The sequence below is a fragment of the Eleutherodactylus coqui genome, chromosome 1 (genome assembly GCF_035609145.1).
Source record: "Eleutherodactylus coqui strain aEleCoq1 chromosome 1, aEleCoq1.hap1, whole genome shotgun sequence".
In the NCBI taxonomy this organism is placed as follows: Eukaryota; Metazoa; Chordata; class Amphibia; order Anura; family Eleutherodactylidae; genus Eleutherodactylus; species Eleutherodactylus coqui.
Genome location: NC_089837.1, coordinates 338692950 through 338705849, shown reverse-complemented (window position 1 = coordinate 338705849; position 12900 = coordinate 338692950). Strand labels below are relative to the sequence as shown.

At 46.3% G+C, this 12900-nt stretch overlaps 1 long non-coding RNA gene across 1 annotated transcript; it reads right to left on the bottom strand.

The window, feature by feature from the left end:
- Positions 1 to 6386: 6386 nt before the first annotated feature.
- LOC136612247 (uncharacterized) lies at positions 6387 to 11812 on the bottom strand. The gene is made up of 3 exons (XR_010790379.1): positions 11761 to 11812; positions 8843 to 8896; positions 6387 to 6497 (listed from the first exon to the last, which is right to left on the bottom strand). It is a non-coding gene; the product is annotated as an uncharacterized lncRNA (long non-coding RNA).
- Between the last annotated feature and the right edge of the window lie 1088 nt (positions 11813 to 12900).

Here is a 12900-nt window from a genome sequence, read left to right as displayed (position 1 = left end):
TCCCACGTGGCGTAGTATGTTGTCCATTTGTCATTATCTTTGGCTCTTAATTCCTCCATGTATCTAATTTCGTCTAATGCCGTTGCCCAGTTCAGGCGTGTCGGAGTCGTCCTAGTTTTCCACAGTCTGGGGATCAAAGTCCGCATGGCTAGAAGGAAAAACCTAAGGACATCCTTTTTGTTAGCAGAAATGTTCCCTGGCAAGATTGACAGGAGAGCCATCTCTGCTGTAAAGGTTAAGCATTTTCTTCTCAAGGCATTGTATATGTCTTCTATTTCTACCCATAATCTAGCGATACCCGGGCAGGACCACCAGATGTGTACAAACATACCTAGCCCATTCAGGCATCTCCAGCATGCTGAGGAGGTACCAGGGTATATCTTGGCCAGTAGTACCGGGGTACGGTACCATCTCATGATAAGTTTATAATTCATCTCGTGGTGTCTGCCCGCAACCGACATCTTGTGGGTCAAGACAACCCCTTTGGCCCAGTCTTCCTCTGTCAGGGGTTGACCCAGCTCACCCTCCCAAGCTCCGCGCGCTCCTCGCTCCGGGCCCGGAGCCCCCCTGGCCACCTGCATATTGTAGACCTTGGTGATCTCTCCCCTTGGTTCACGGGGATTAGCACATAACTGCTCGAAGGGAGTAGCTGGGACTGACAGATCTGCAATTGAGCCCAGTGTTTTTATGTAATGGCATAATTGTAAGTATTGGAACCATGCACCCGTCTCCGGGCGTCTCTCCCCCGTGAGCGCTTCTAGGGTCTTAATTCCATTTTCTTGAATACAGTCGTGTAACCTTGGGATGGAACCCCCAAGATTGGTTAGGAACGTCATACCCCAGTCTCCCGCAGGGAAGTCCGGGTTGCCGACCAGAGGGGTCCAGGGTCCCGGCGCCGACACCATCCCACATCTGTGTGCGAAACTGTCCCAGATCCTTAATATATTGTTCAGAAATGGCGACACCTTTATGCCCTGTCTGCCCAGTCCTCCTTTAAGCCAGAATAGTCCTTGCGCCCGGTACGGTGCGGAGTTCTGTTCCACCCATAATTTAGAGTGTCCCCTGTGCATGAGGTCCAGGACTACTCTGCATATTGCGGATCTATAGTAGAGGAGTATATCGGGTAAGCCCACTCCACCCCTCTCTTTCTTTTGGGTGAGGAGCTTGTAGCTCAGTCGAGCCCTGCCCCCCCCCCCCCATACGAATCTCATCAAGGCTCTTCGTAACTTAGTGAAATAAATGCGTGGAATTTGGATAGGCACCGCCTGGAAAAGATACAGGAATTTTGGGAGGGAATTCATTTTGATGGAGTTTATTCTGCCGAACCATGATAATGTTAAAGGTCTCCATCTTTCGAGATCTTTTATCAGGGAGGAGTAGATGGGTTCGTAGTTTAGGTTAAACAGTTGGGCTGGGTTGGGCGATATTTTTACTCCTAGATATTTGATGTTGTCTTCACGCCACGAGAGTGGGAATAGGGGTTTAAGTTGGGCCAGTTCCGCTTGCTGTATTGTTATGTTTAGTATTTCTGACTTGCGTAGATTAATTTTAAAGTTGCTAACCTTGCTGTAATTGTCGAATTCCCGCAATATGGCTGGTAGGGCCTGTCTGGGGTTTGTGATATAGACTAGGAGATCATCAGCATATATCGCCACCTTGTGTTCGGTTTGTGCCGTGCTGTATCCCTGTATTTCTGGATTTGCTCTGATTGCTTTAGCAAGTGACTCCATAACTAAGATATATAGGGTTGGGGATAGCGGGCATCCCTGGCGTGTCCCGTTTTTGATATTGATTGGGTGTGAGAGTTTCCCATTCACTCGTATTTGAGCCGTGGGATTTTTGTAGAGGGCCATTATCCAGTTTCTTAATCTATTTCCCAAGCCGATTTTTTGTAGAGTGGCTTCAAGGAATCTCCAGTTAACACGATCGAATGCCTTCTCGGCATCTACTGATAGAAGGCAAAAGGGGCTGTTGGAGTCGCGTACCCTGTGTATCAAGGCAAGAGTTCTTATGGTGTTATCTCTTGCCTCTCGACCACGGACGAAGCCCACCTGGTCTTTATGAATGATTCTAGGGCTAGTGTTCTGGCAAAAATTTTTGTGTCCACATTAAGTAAGGATATGGGCCTATAGTTCCCACAAGAAAGGGGGTCCCTTCCGGGTTTTGGGATAACGGTAATTGTGGCATGTAATGCCTGCCGAGGGAAGGGGCAGTTTGCTGAGATCGCATTGAAAGCTTTGCATAGTATTGGCGTTAATTGGGTCCCGAGGGTTTTGTAGAAGCGGGGGGTGAAGCCGTCAGGCCCGGGGCTTTTGCCCACTTTTAAGTTCCGGATCTCCTCCAGAATTTTTACTGCTCCATTATGTCATTTTCGAGCGTCTCAGCCTCCTGCGAGGGGATCTTTTGGGAGGCAAAATTGTGTAAGTATGCCTCTATGGTGTCATGACTATCGTTTGGGTTCGCCTCTGGGGGGGCCGGGATGTTGTATAGTTCTTCATAATATTTTCTGAAGCATTCTAATATGTCTTCCGTGGCGTGTACCTTCCCCTCCTTAGGTGCATTCAGCGCAAATACGTAGGACTGGCTTTCCCGAGGGTTTAAGGCCTTTGCCAGCCAACTGCTGCATTTATTACCATATTCGTAGTAGCCTCCTCTAATCCTATCTCTCATGCACAGGTGGGCCTGGTCCAGTACCGCCAGTATCTGCTGGCGGAGGGAGGTTATCTCTGTGTTCAAATGGGCGGAGGCCTTAGTTTTATTGGCCTGTTCAGCTATCCCCAAGCGGGTGTTGAGGTCTGTCAGTTTGCCTATTCTATCTTTTTTGAGCCTCGCCCCGTGGGATATGAAGACCCCTCTTAAGACACACTTAAGTGCTTCCCATTGTGTTGGTGGGGATGTCGTGTCTCTACTATGGGTTTCCACAAATGTCTCGATGGTTCTGTTAATCTCGTCACGGCAGAGCACGTCCGTCAGGAGGTTGTCATTTAGGCGCCAGGTGTTGGCTCCTACCCTATGGTCGTGCTTCAGTAGGGCCCCGAAGACAGGTGCATGGTCCGACCAGATGATATTGCCTATTGTGCTTCTTGGGGCCTGGTCCAGAAGACCGTGTGTGATGAATAGGTAGTCCAGTCTCCCGTAGCTGTTATGTGCTGTGGAGTGGTGACTGTAGTCCTTGACCCCTGGATGAAGAATCCTCCAGAGGTCAACGAGTCTCAGTCCTTGTAAACATCTCCTTAGTCTACGTGTGGCGACCAGGGAAACCCCGGACTTACCCGAAGACGAGTCCAGATCAGGGTCCATCGTCAGGTTGAAATCCCCCCCGAGGATGATGCCGGTTCCTGCTGCGAATTGCTCTAGTTCTCTCAGGGCGGTAATCCCGAAGCCGACTTGTCCTGTGTTGGGAAAATATAAATTAGCTAACGTCAGGATATGGTGTCCGAGGTCAATTTTGAGAAATATGTACCGTCCCTCTGGGTCCTCTTTTGCTGCCAGTACTTTGTGGGGGAGGTTCTTGTGGATCGCTATTGATACTCCACAAGCCTTTTTTTCGGGGTGGGTGCTATTGTACCACTTGGTGTAGTATTTGTTATTGCATTTGGGTGTGTGGCCTGTTTTAAAGTGCGTTTCCTGTAAGAAGGCAACTAGGGCCCGTTTTTTATGTAGGTGAGCCAGAATCTGACCTCTTTTGGTGGGGTTATTAAGGCCTCTAGTATTAAATGTACAAAATGAGATACCAGTCATGGTGGTTGTGTAGTGGTGGACGATGGGTCCTTCAGGGCTTCCGAGACACTAGAAAGCGGGAGTGGATGGGTGATAGGGGAGAGAGGGTTAGGTTGGGTTGGGGGGGATGGGTGACGGAGGACGTGTGTTCCGTCGATTGGGGAGACAAGTCCCAATCTCCTGAGGTGGGTTTCGGACCAGGCGTCCGTGTCAGACGGCACCATGGTGGCGTCTACCCGTTGGGGAGGGGGGTGAGAGCCGGAAACACGGGAGTCAAAATCGCTCCCGGTCTCCCTCGTCTATAACTGTAATTTTCAAACGTTAAGAAACATATCAGGAAAGCATGTTTCTAAGGGGGGGAATAGAACATATGGTTAAACGACCATTTGGGGGAGTATAACTAATCAGAGGGGGTTGGTAAGTGCAGGTTTGACACTCAGTAAGTTTGGCGGAGCCGGGGGGGGGGGGTTGGGCTGACTGGTGACCCGGTGCCCAGCTTGCGAACTGTGGTTAAATGGTTAAATGGTCAAATATGGATCGATGCGGGGGCAAATAGTGCAGGGCCGGATTAGTCGGACCCGTCCGCTGAAAGTTCGTTCGCGTGTAGTCCGAGTAGTATCGGGTCTCGCAGGTGGTATCTTCAGCGTGTGGGGCCCGGGGGCATTTGGGTGGGATGGTTCCTGCTCCTCTGGCGTCTTGGTCTGGCTTCTTGCCAGGTGGTTTTGGGTGCCGTGACGGGCAGTGTTGGGATGTGCGGCCAGTCCGGGATCGCGACCATCGGGAGTTCCAGGACACTGAGGAATTTAGGTAGGTCCGCAGGTGATTTGAAGACCGCCGTCTTTCCGTTTTTTGATGCTATTAGGATGAAGGGGTATCCCCATCTGTAGATTATGTTGTTGGCTCGGTGAACTTCAAGAAGCGGTTTTACGGCTTTTCGGAGCTGAAGAGTGCGGCGGGCTAAATCAGGGAAGACCGCAATAGGGGAGCCATTGTGGGTGAGTGGATCCTTCCTGTCTCGGGCGCTTTTCAATATGGCTTCCTTGTCCTTATAGAAATGTATGCGGCATATAATATCTCGTGGTTTCCCTGGGTCGTCGGGACGGGGGCCCAGGGTTCTATGTATGCGGTCTATCTCTATAGGTCGGTCTGATGGGCGTTGAAGCAAGGAGCCGAAAAAGTTGCGGGCCCAGTCTTCTAGCTGAGAAGGGGCGATCTCCTCAGATAGGCCTCTCAGGCGCAGGTTATTGCGTCTATGGCGGTTTTCTAAGTCGTCGAGATGAGACAGAATGTCCGCCATTTGTTGGGCTTGCGCTTTGATGATTTGGCTGTGGGATTCTAGTGTAGTGAGGACTTCGTCTTGTGTCTCCTCTACCGCATTTATGCGGCATCCCATCTCTTTAAGATCCCGATGTATAAGGGATAGCGCTTCTTTCTGGGAGCATTCTAGTCGTTGGAAGTCCCTTTTGGTTGGGAGAGCTCTCAGATGAGCCTTCCAATCCCAGTCTTCATCTGATGACGACTCGTTATCAGTTGGCGGGTTCATTGGGGGTGCTGCTGCGGCTGCTGCGTGGCCCCTGTAGCTTTTCTGTTGAGAGGAACTACTACTCCTCTCGGACTGGGGGCTTCTGTTTTGTGCTGTTACTTTGCTGGGTGAGGTCTGTCTGCTGCTTGTGTGTCTTCTATCCCTCTGGCTTTGTATTTGGTCTGGGTTGCTGCTCTCTTCATATACTGTGGGGCTCTGCTGTGTCCCAGGTACTAGGGTGGCGTGTGCTGCATGGGGAGAACGGTGCCTGGAGGGAGACTCTGCACTGCCTGCTTGGGGGCTGTGTGTCCCTGGTGTGTGGAGGCACTTATCTGTTAGGCTGCTGTCATCAGGTCCCTCCGTCTCCGGGTCTCTAGGTCCGCTGATCTCCGCTCTGCTGTTGCTGCGGGGAGCTGATGCCGAGCGCACATGGCCGGGCGCCATCTTGGGTGAAGGAGCTGCCGCGCTGTGTCTCCCGAAGAAGCGCTGGATGCTCGGCGGTTCGCCTTCTCCCGCTGCCTCCTGTCTGTTGGGAGCCTTCTTCTTCCCCATCCTTGCTTTTGCGGTCGTTTGGTGTGGTTTAAGGGGTGAGTAGCAGGCTTTTTACTGTGAGGGAGCCGGGAGCTCGGCAGGAGAGCGGCTTAACTCTGCATCGGCAAGTCACGCCCCCCTCAAGCCAGCGAAATTAGACGGAGCCATGGAGACGTGGACGCTAGCAACGGAGCAGGTAAGTGAATAACTTCTGTATGGCTCATATTTAATGCACGATGTACATTACAAAGTGCATTAATATGGCCATACAGAAGTGTATAACCCCACTTGCTTTCGCGGGACAACCCCTTTAAATGATACAATATACACAAAACAAACCATCTGCTCCAGAAATAACACGGTGTGCTAGAAACAATGTAAGATTTATTTCAGAGTAATTAGGCACAAGTTTATAACAGAATGGAATCCTTTTACAAGAATATCTCTTAAGGGCCCTTATTACTATAAGAACGCCAAATAATCTTAAAGCAACAGGTCTACTATTACAACAAGCAAAACACTGATGCATCAAAACTAAATAGATGAAATGTTCTTACAAGCAAACAGGAAAACATCTAAAATTAATAGGAAAACCTTATAAACAGCCAATGAAAACATTGTTGCACAAATAAGAAACTAACAGTGACAGGAAATCTACAGGCTTTATACCATACAGTCATAAATGGGAACGATCTGTGTTCTGTTGTGCTTCAGAGTTGATGTCCTAATAGATAAAAACATGAAACAAGGGTTCAGTATTACATTCTTTAATTACATATACATATGTATTGAGTTATACAGAATATGCATTCTAGAAGTCTAAGACAAAGTTTATCAATGATAGAAAACTAATATCAAGTAATTCATATCTAAAAATCTAAACTTTGCGGTTAGGTTTATAACAACCTTTAGGAGCGGGTAAGCGAGTCTGATATTTTTCCCTTACCCCCCCTTCCCCTTCCTCTACCCCTGCTTCACCTTTCCACTCATCCCCCCCCCTCACCCCCCCAGTTTTGTTCATGATTTGTTATAATCTTACATTGCGCAGTTCCCAATTTCTGATACGAGACACAAGAGATTAAGCTATACAATCTAGTTCATGCCATAAGTATTAGGAAACCAAGATATGTTGTTTGTTGTGCTTATACGGACACATGTTGATATCAACGATGTTGTGCAATGTCTATATAATACTTTTCTTTGAAAACCAATAAAAACCGATTGAACTAAAAATCTAAACTTTGGTTATGTTGAGTGAATTATGACCACAGAAGACAAATACCATATAGGACCTCTTTAGTAAGATACAAGGTGAAGTCCCCTGGTGCAAGCATTGAGTAGTGACCAACTCCTATGGTGACGTCACATCGTAACGTTTTCTTGGCAGACTGTTTTTCTGGGGTGGTTTGCCATTGCCTCTGCACTCAACTCTTCTACTGTTCGGTTCCATCATAGGAGCTGAACAATGGGATAGACCGAAGCACTGGATCGGCACATGCCAGCACCAAAGGGCCCCCAATAAGTATAATGGGTCCATGTGACTTCCATCCAGCTCTCTGACGGTTTCCCAGACAAAGTAGAAGAGCATACTGCACTATTTCCTACAGGATTTTATGCCAGATCTGCAGTGGACGGTCCAAACAAATCGCCAGGCACAGATATGAACATGCCCTACGTTTGTTGAATAGACCATTAAAGAATAAGTTCACACATTATCCTCTACCCACACTTATTTTGCTAGGACAACCCCACTGAAGGCGACCATACACGTTATGCAGAAGTAAGCTGACGGTCCCTTATCATCTACTTTGATCTATAGAGCTACTTGTGGGATCATTCATACAAATGATCCCATGGATGACTGACTGTCCAAATTGATGTTATCTTAATTGTATGGCCAGATTAAAACTGAAGCATAGTGATATAAGGAGTCAGGTAAAGCCGCTTATGCCAACCTCTCCCCCTCCTACCTCCATGTGGCCATTCTACAGAGATTAAAGAAAACATAAAACAGTGTAATTACTTACTACTTAAGGCCCATTTACACGTAATGATTAATCGCCCAAAATTTCTTAAAATGAATTCACACTAATTAAAAAGTTAAACATTAAGCAAGTTGCTCGCATAAACACACGTCCACCTGAGCAAACAACCTAAACAGTGTTTATCTTAGCTAATGAGGGAAATGGAGAGGATTTCAGACCATTATCCTTCCATCTAAATGCTATGCATTTCTATGCAAAAAATCGTTAATTCGTTCAGTCGTTCCCTCGTTCAAATGATATCGTTGTGTGTAAATGGGGCTTAACACTTCACAAGTGAGTCTGTAGTTTGGATCTGAGGCGGTCAGGCAAGGCTTCCTCTGTGCTCTCTTAGTGTGTTAGCTCTGCAGTCTCTTCGCATGGCAGAGAAGTGAGAGCAGAGCATGGCTTGTCATCCTCCCTCTCTGCCATACAGCCTTTATCCTGAATCCTCTTCCACCCCGCCCCTATAAAAACAGCAAATATACTGGCATCTCTAACAAGAGGCAGGAGACGAGGTTGAAAAAAAGTCCTGACTGCTGGCAACGAGGCTGCTCCCGGCATGGGGCCGCCTTAGGCACTGGACCTCCAATGTCTAGGGGTAAATTTGGCTCTGCCCCCTACCCTTATCTGGCAGTTGCCCTAATGTGCCACAGAAGTCTCCCCCTCTAGCTCACTTTAGTGATGCAGCACTGGCCCACATTCAGATGATTAAGTGGCACATGTAAGTCTTGCTTGTCATCCTTTAAAAGTCAACTTTTCAATAGAAACTCCTTTTAGAGGAGCAGCTTTCCTAGACTAAAAGGGTAGGGAAAATCCTTCACATATAAATCAAGTTGGGATGGAGCCTGGGGTCTTCCCAAGGGTAGACATTTAGGGGGGTGTCACTGCAGGGTTAGAAGATTTACTGCTATATTATTAGACAGCACAGCTGACTCTCTATTAAAAGCTTTATTAAATACTATTTGCCCTTACCTAAAACTGCACTGAAATCTTTAACCCACGCTACATCAGACACAGTTTATAACCACCTGAGGGTGAAACCTACCACAAATGGTGTTATTAATCAGACATGTGATTTCCATGCTCTCGCACTGACGATCTGTTCAAATGAAGGACAGGAAATATTAATGTAATACAAACAGTTCTATAAAATACGTCTAAAATGCCTTCAGTTGGAATTCCTGCCTAAAATGTCACTTTTTATTGCAATTTTGAATTTATGTTGCAAAAAACAATGGTGACAAAGAACTCTGTTAGCTTAAGTGCATTTTTAACCCCTTGGTGAAATAAGTAATTTTATCATTAGGGGCCAGTAAATCGAATCCCTTTTTGTGTTCCAGCGATCAAAACTTTTTCATTTTTTCATCAATGTAGCTGTTTTTCACCTTGCGTTTGACAGGACGAGGGTGCATTCAGACGACCATATATCGGCTGGGTTTTCACGCCCAGCCGATACACAGCGTCTCTCTCTGCAGGGGAAGGAGTCTGGAAGAGCAAGGAGCAGTGCTCTGAGCTCCCACCCCCTCTCTGCTTTCTCTCCACCCCCTCCCCGCCCCTCTGCACTGTTTGCAATGAGAGGAGGAGGGACGGGGCGGGGCTACATTTAATGAATTAGCTCCACCCCTGTCCCGCCTCTCCTCATTGAAAATAGTGCAGGGGAGTGGAGAGGAGGCAGAGAGGAGGCGGGAGCTCAGAGCACTGCTCCTGGTTTTTCCAGCCTCCTCCCCAGCAGAGAGAGACGCCGTATATCGGCTGGGCGTGAAAACCCAGCCGATATACGGTCGTCTGAATGCAGCCTTATACAAAACAACTTTGGGTACACGTAATGTATTGAAAAACTTATTATTATTTTTATTTGCTGGAAGCAATAGAAAAAAAGCTATTTCCCCATTGTTTTTTGTGATTTATTTTTATGACATGGTATAAATATTATGTTACTGTTATATTACCTTTCATCTACGAGCCATTACGCCTGTTTCACGTGGGCTACAAAATCCCACGATTTTGTTGCCATGCAACATCGCTACAAAACACATGTCTGTGAAGCCCATGGTCTCCAATGGGTTCTTTCAGGCTACAAAATATCTCATGTGGATGAACCCATTGGAAACCATGGGCTTCACATACATGCGTTTTGTAGCGACATCGCATTGCTACAAAATGGTGCGATTTTGTAGCCCCTGTGAAACAGGCCTAAAGATTATGACAACACCAAATTTATACAGGTTTTATTTTGCTTTACCACTTTCGCACAATATAAAACCTTTTTTTTTTCTTTTACACAAATACCTTGTGAGGCGCCACATTCCAGGACCAAAGCATTATCAGCTGACAGCGGTATCAGGCCTGTTTATGTCAGATGTGTAGTTTTAATGGGTAACATTTTCAGGTATATACAATTTTTTTATTCCTTTTTTTATATCTATTTAGGGGAAGCGAGACGATCAGAAAACAGCTTTTTTGGATATTCCTTTTTTTTGCTGAATTTGCTGTGATTGAAATATAAAGTAATATTTTATAGTATGGGCTGTTATGGATGTGGCAATACCAATCATGAGTAGGGTTTATTTAGTTATTTTTTCAGTATTTAAAGCCTTGTGTAAGGGGTAAAAAGTTGTATTTTTTTTCTATAAAAACATTTAGATGCCACGGTCAGCAATGACTGCAGCATCTGTAGTATTAAACTGTGTAAAGTAATTTCACTCCTTTTGTTGTAAAAAGCCCATATATGACAATGCTCTCTGATTGATGGGAGAGGTGGAGTTAGTGGTGGGAGTAGAGGGTGATACCATACACAAAAATTAATGCCCCCCCCCCCTCCCTCTCTCCTCACCACACTAAATGAAAAAATGATATCTATAATTTTAGTATTTCCAAACCCATTTAAAACTGCTATAGCTCCAATTCTGTAAGAGCTACAAATATTCTATCTGGTAGCCCTGATAGAAACAGAGCTACAGACAGTTAAAGTAGAACAAGCTCTGTTCGTTTAAAATTATAATGTCCTTTTCCTGCAGAAGGGACAGAGCCCGTCCTGAACTGCTGGGGGGATTAAGGGTCTTAACCCTTTCCAATCCACTGTCTGACGTCTTCAGACATTCTGATTGAAGGCTGTACAGCTTGGATGTCGGAAGAGGTCCAGCAGGGTATTCTTACTTTATATTACTAGCCGCTCTGTTGTCGATTGCTTCTTCGGCATGTCACATACTGCAGTACTGGCTCTAGCCAGCAGATAGCGCCATTGTAAAATGACAGAAAGAGAAAGCCCCATAGGAAACCCCGAATCCAAAATTGGATTGCAAAGGGTTAATGAACACATTCTAGGATTAGAATCAGTAGAGGGGTGACCACTCTGCTGGTATTTACGTAGACCCGGTATGATCACCTCTGTTACAGAAGCATCACAATATTACACAGTGCTGGAGCTTTGTGGAAAGTAACAGGTATAAGCGTCAGGAGAGACATGGATCTGTCATAAGGGGAGCCCTCAACATTATTGAGTCATTTTGGGAAGAACTCAAACAAGCAGCTTGTGTTAGATGTGCCGTTAGCAGGATGTAAGGACTGTTTTGTCAATAAGAATGGGCAACTTTACCACACGACAAAATAAAGAATGACATTCACAGCAATAATGAAAGACTACAAGCGGACATGCAAAAGGAGACAATGCATGATATTAGGACTGCCACTTCCTTTCCCAGCTTCCAGCAGGATGATCAGCCCCAGTGTTTCCCAAGAGTTTTAAAGCCAATTACCTGTACTCAAGCAAATAGCTTCCTACTAATAGCACAGCATAAAAAACAAACTAATTCTCAGGGGGTCAGAATGAGATCACATGACCCACCTGAAGAGAAGGACTCCAGGAATCTTCGGATAGATTAATAAACCAGGTAATACTAGCTGGGGAAACGGGTTACATAGTAAATGAAACACAGAATGTCTCTTTAAATACAGATTGCTTACCAGTTTGGTTTAGTGAACACTGAGGTCCAGGCAGTGCATCATCATCATCAAAGCCTATAATAAAGATATTCAGCAATATTATATACAGTGTATCACAGTTTTGCCTTATCAACTCCAATTATGTGTTGAGGCAGGGGGTCTGATGGTTAGTATGAGCTATAATGGTCTGATTGGGGAGGGTGGGATTACACACACACACCATTATAGTTTTGGGAGATATGAAGCAGACAAGCAGAGTCCACCAATCAGACTTTTACTGCATATCCACTAAAAGAATATTTACTAGAAAGCTAAGGCAGCCAATGTTATTTGTGGCATCTCTGGTGTAAGGGTACTTCTACACAGGACGACTTTCAGGCCCTTAAGGGCTACTGCCCACAGATAGATTTATGTTACATTCCCCACGGCGTAAATCTGCGGCAGAATAACGCAGCTATTTGGTTCTACTGAACCTAATAGCTCAGTCAACACAACTAACTGAAATGATCCCTCCAGGGTATCCACCCCCGCCCCCCCCCCCCCCCCCCCGGGAGAAAGCCGGAGACAAATCAGGTTGGAATATTGGAATATGGGTCTTAATTACCATACATCAAACCCCCTTATTGCACAAATGCCTTCAGAATCCTTTACAGCAGGGGTCCCCAACTTTAGTCCTCAGGGACCACCAACAGGTCATGTTTTCAGGATATCCTATAGTGAGAACACTTGTGGCAATGTCTGAGGCATTCATAAGAATTACATCACCTGTGCAATACAGAGAAAATCCTGAAAACATGACCTGTTGGCGGTCCCTGAGGACTGGAGTTGGGGAACACTGCTTTACAGGGCTCCAGGAGGGAGGAGGGAGCTGTCCAGTGCTGATCCTCTCTCCTATACACTAATGCCCTGCATCACGACAGCAGGGAGCTGTCCAGTGCTGAAGTGTCTCAGCTGAGACTGCTACTCAGCTTGTATGGCGAGAAGGCAAGGGGGAATGAGTAATCCCAACCAGAATTTGGGATTGGCTAGGATGAGAGAGGAAAGGAGGAGCTTTACATATATAAGCGCTGACTGTATCAGACGCGCGGCACTCACTATTGGGATGCCGCCAGACATCACGGCCGCTCCCACTTATATGTGTTAACTCATCCTGATGAAGCA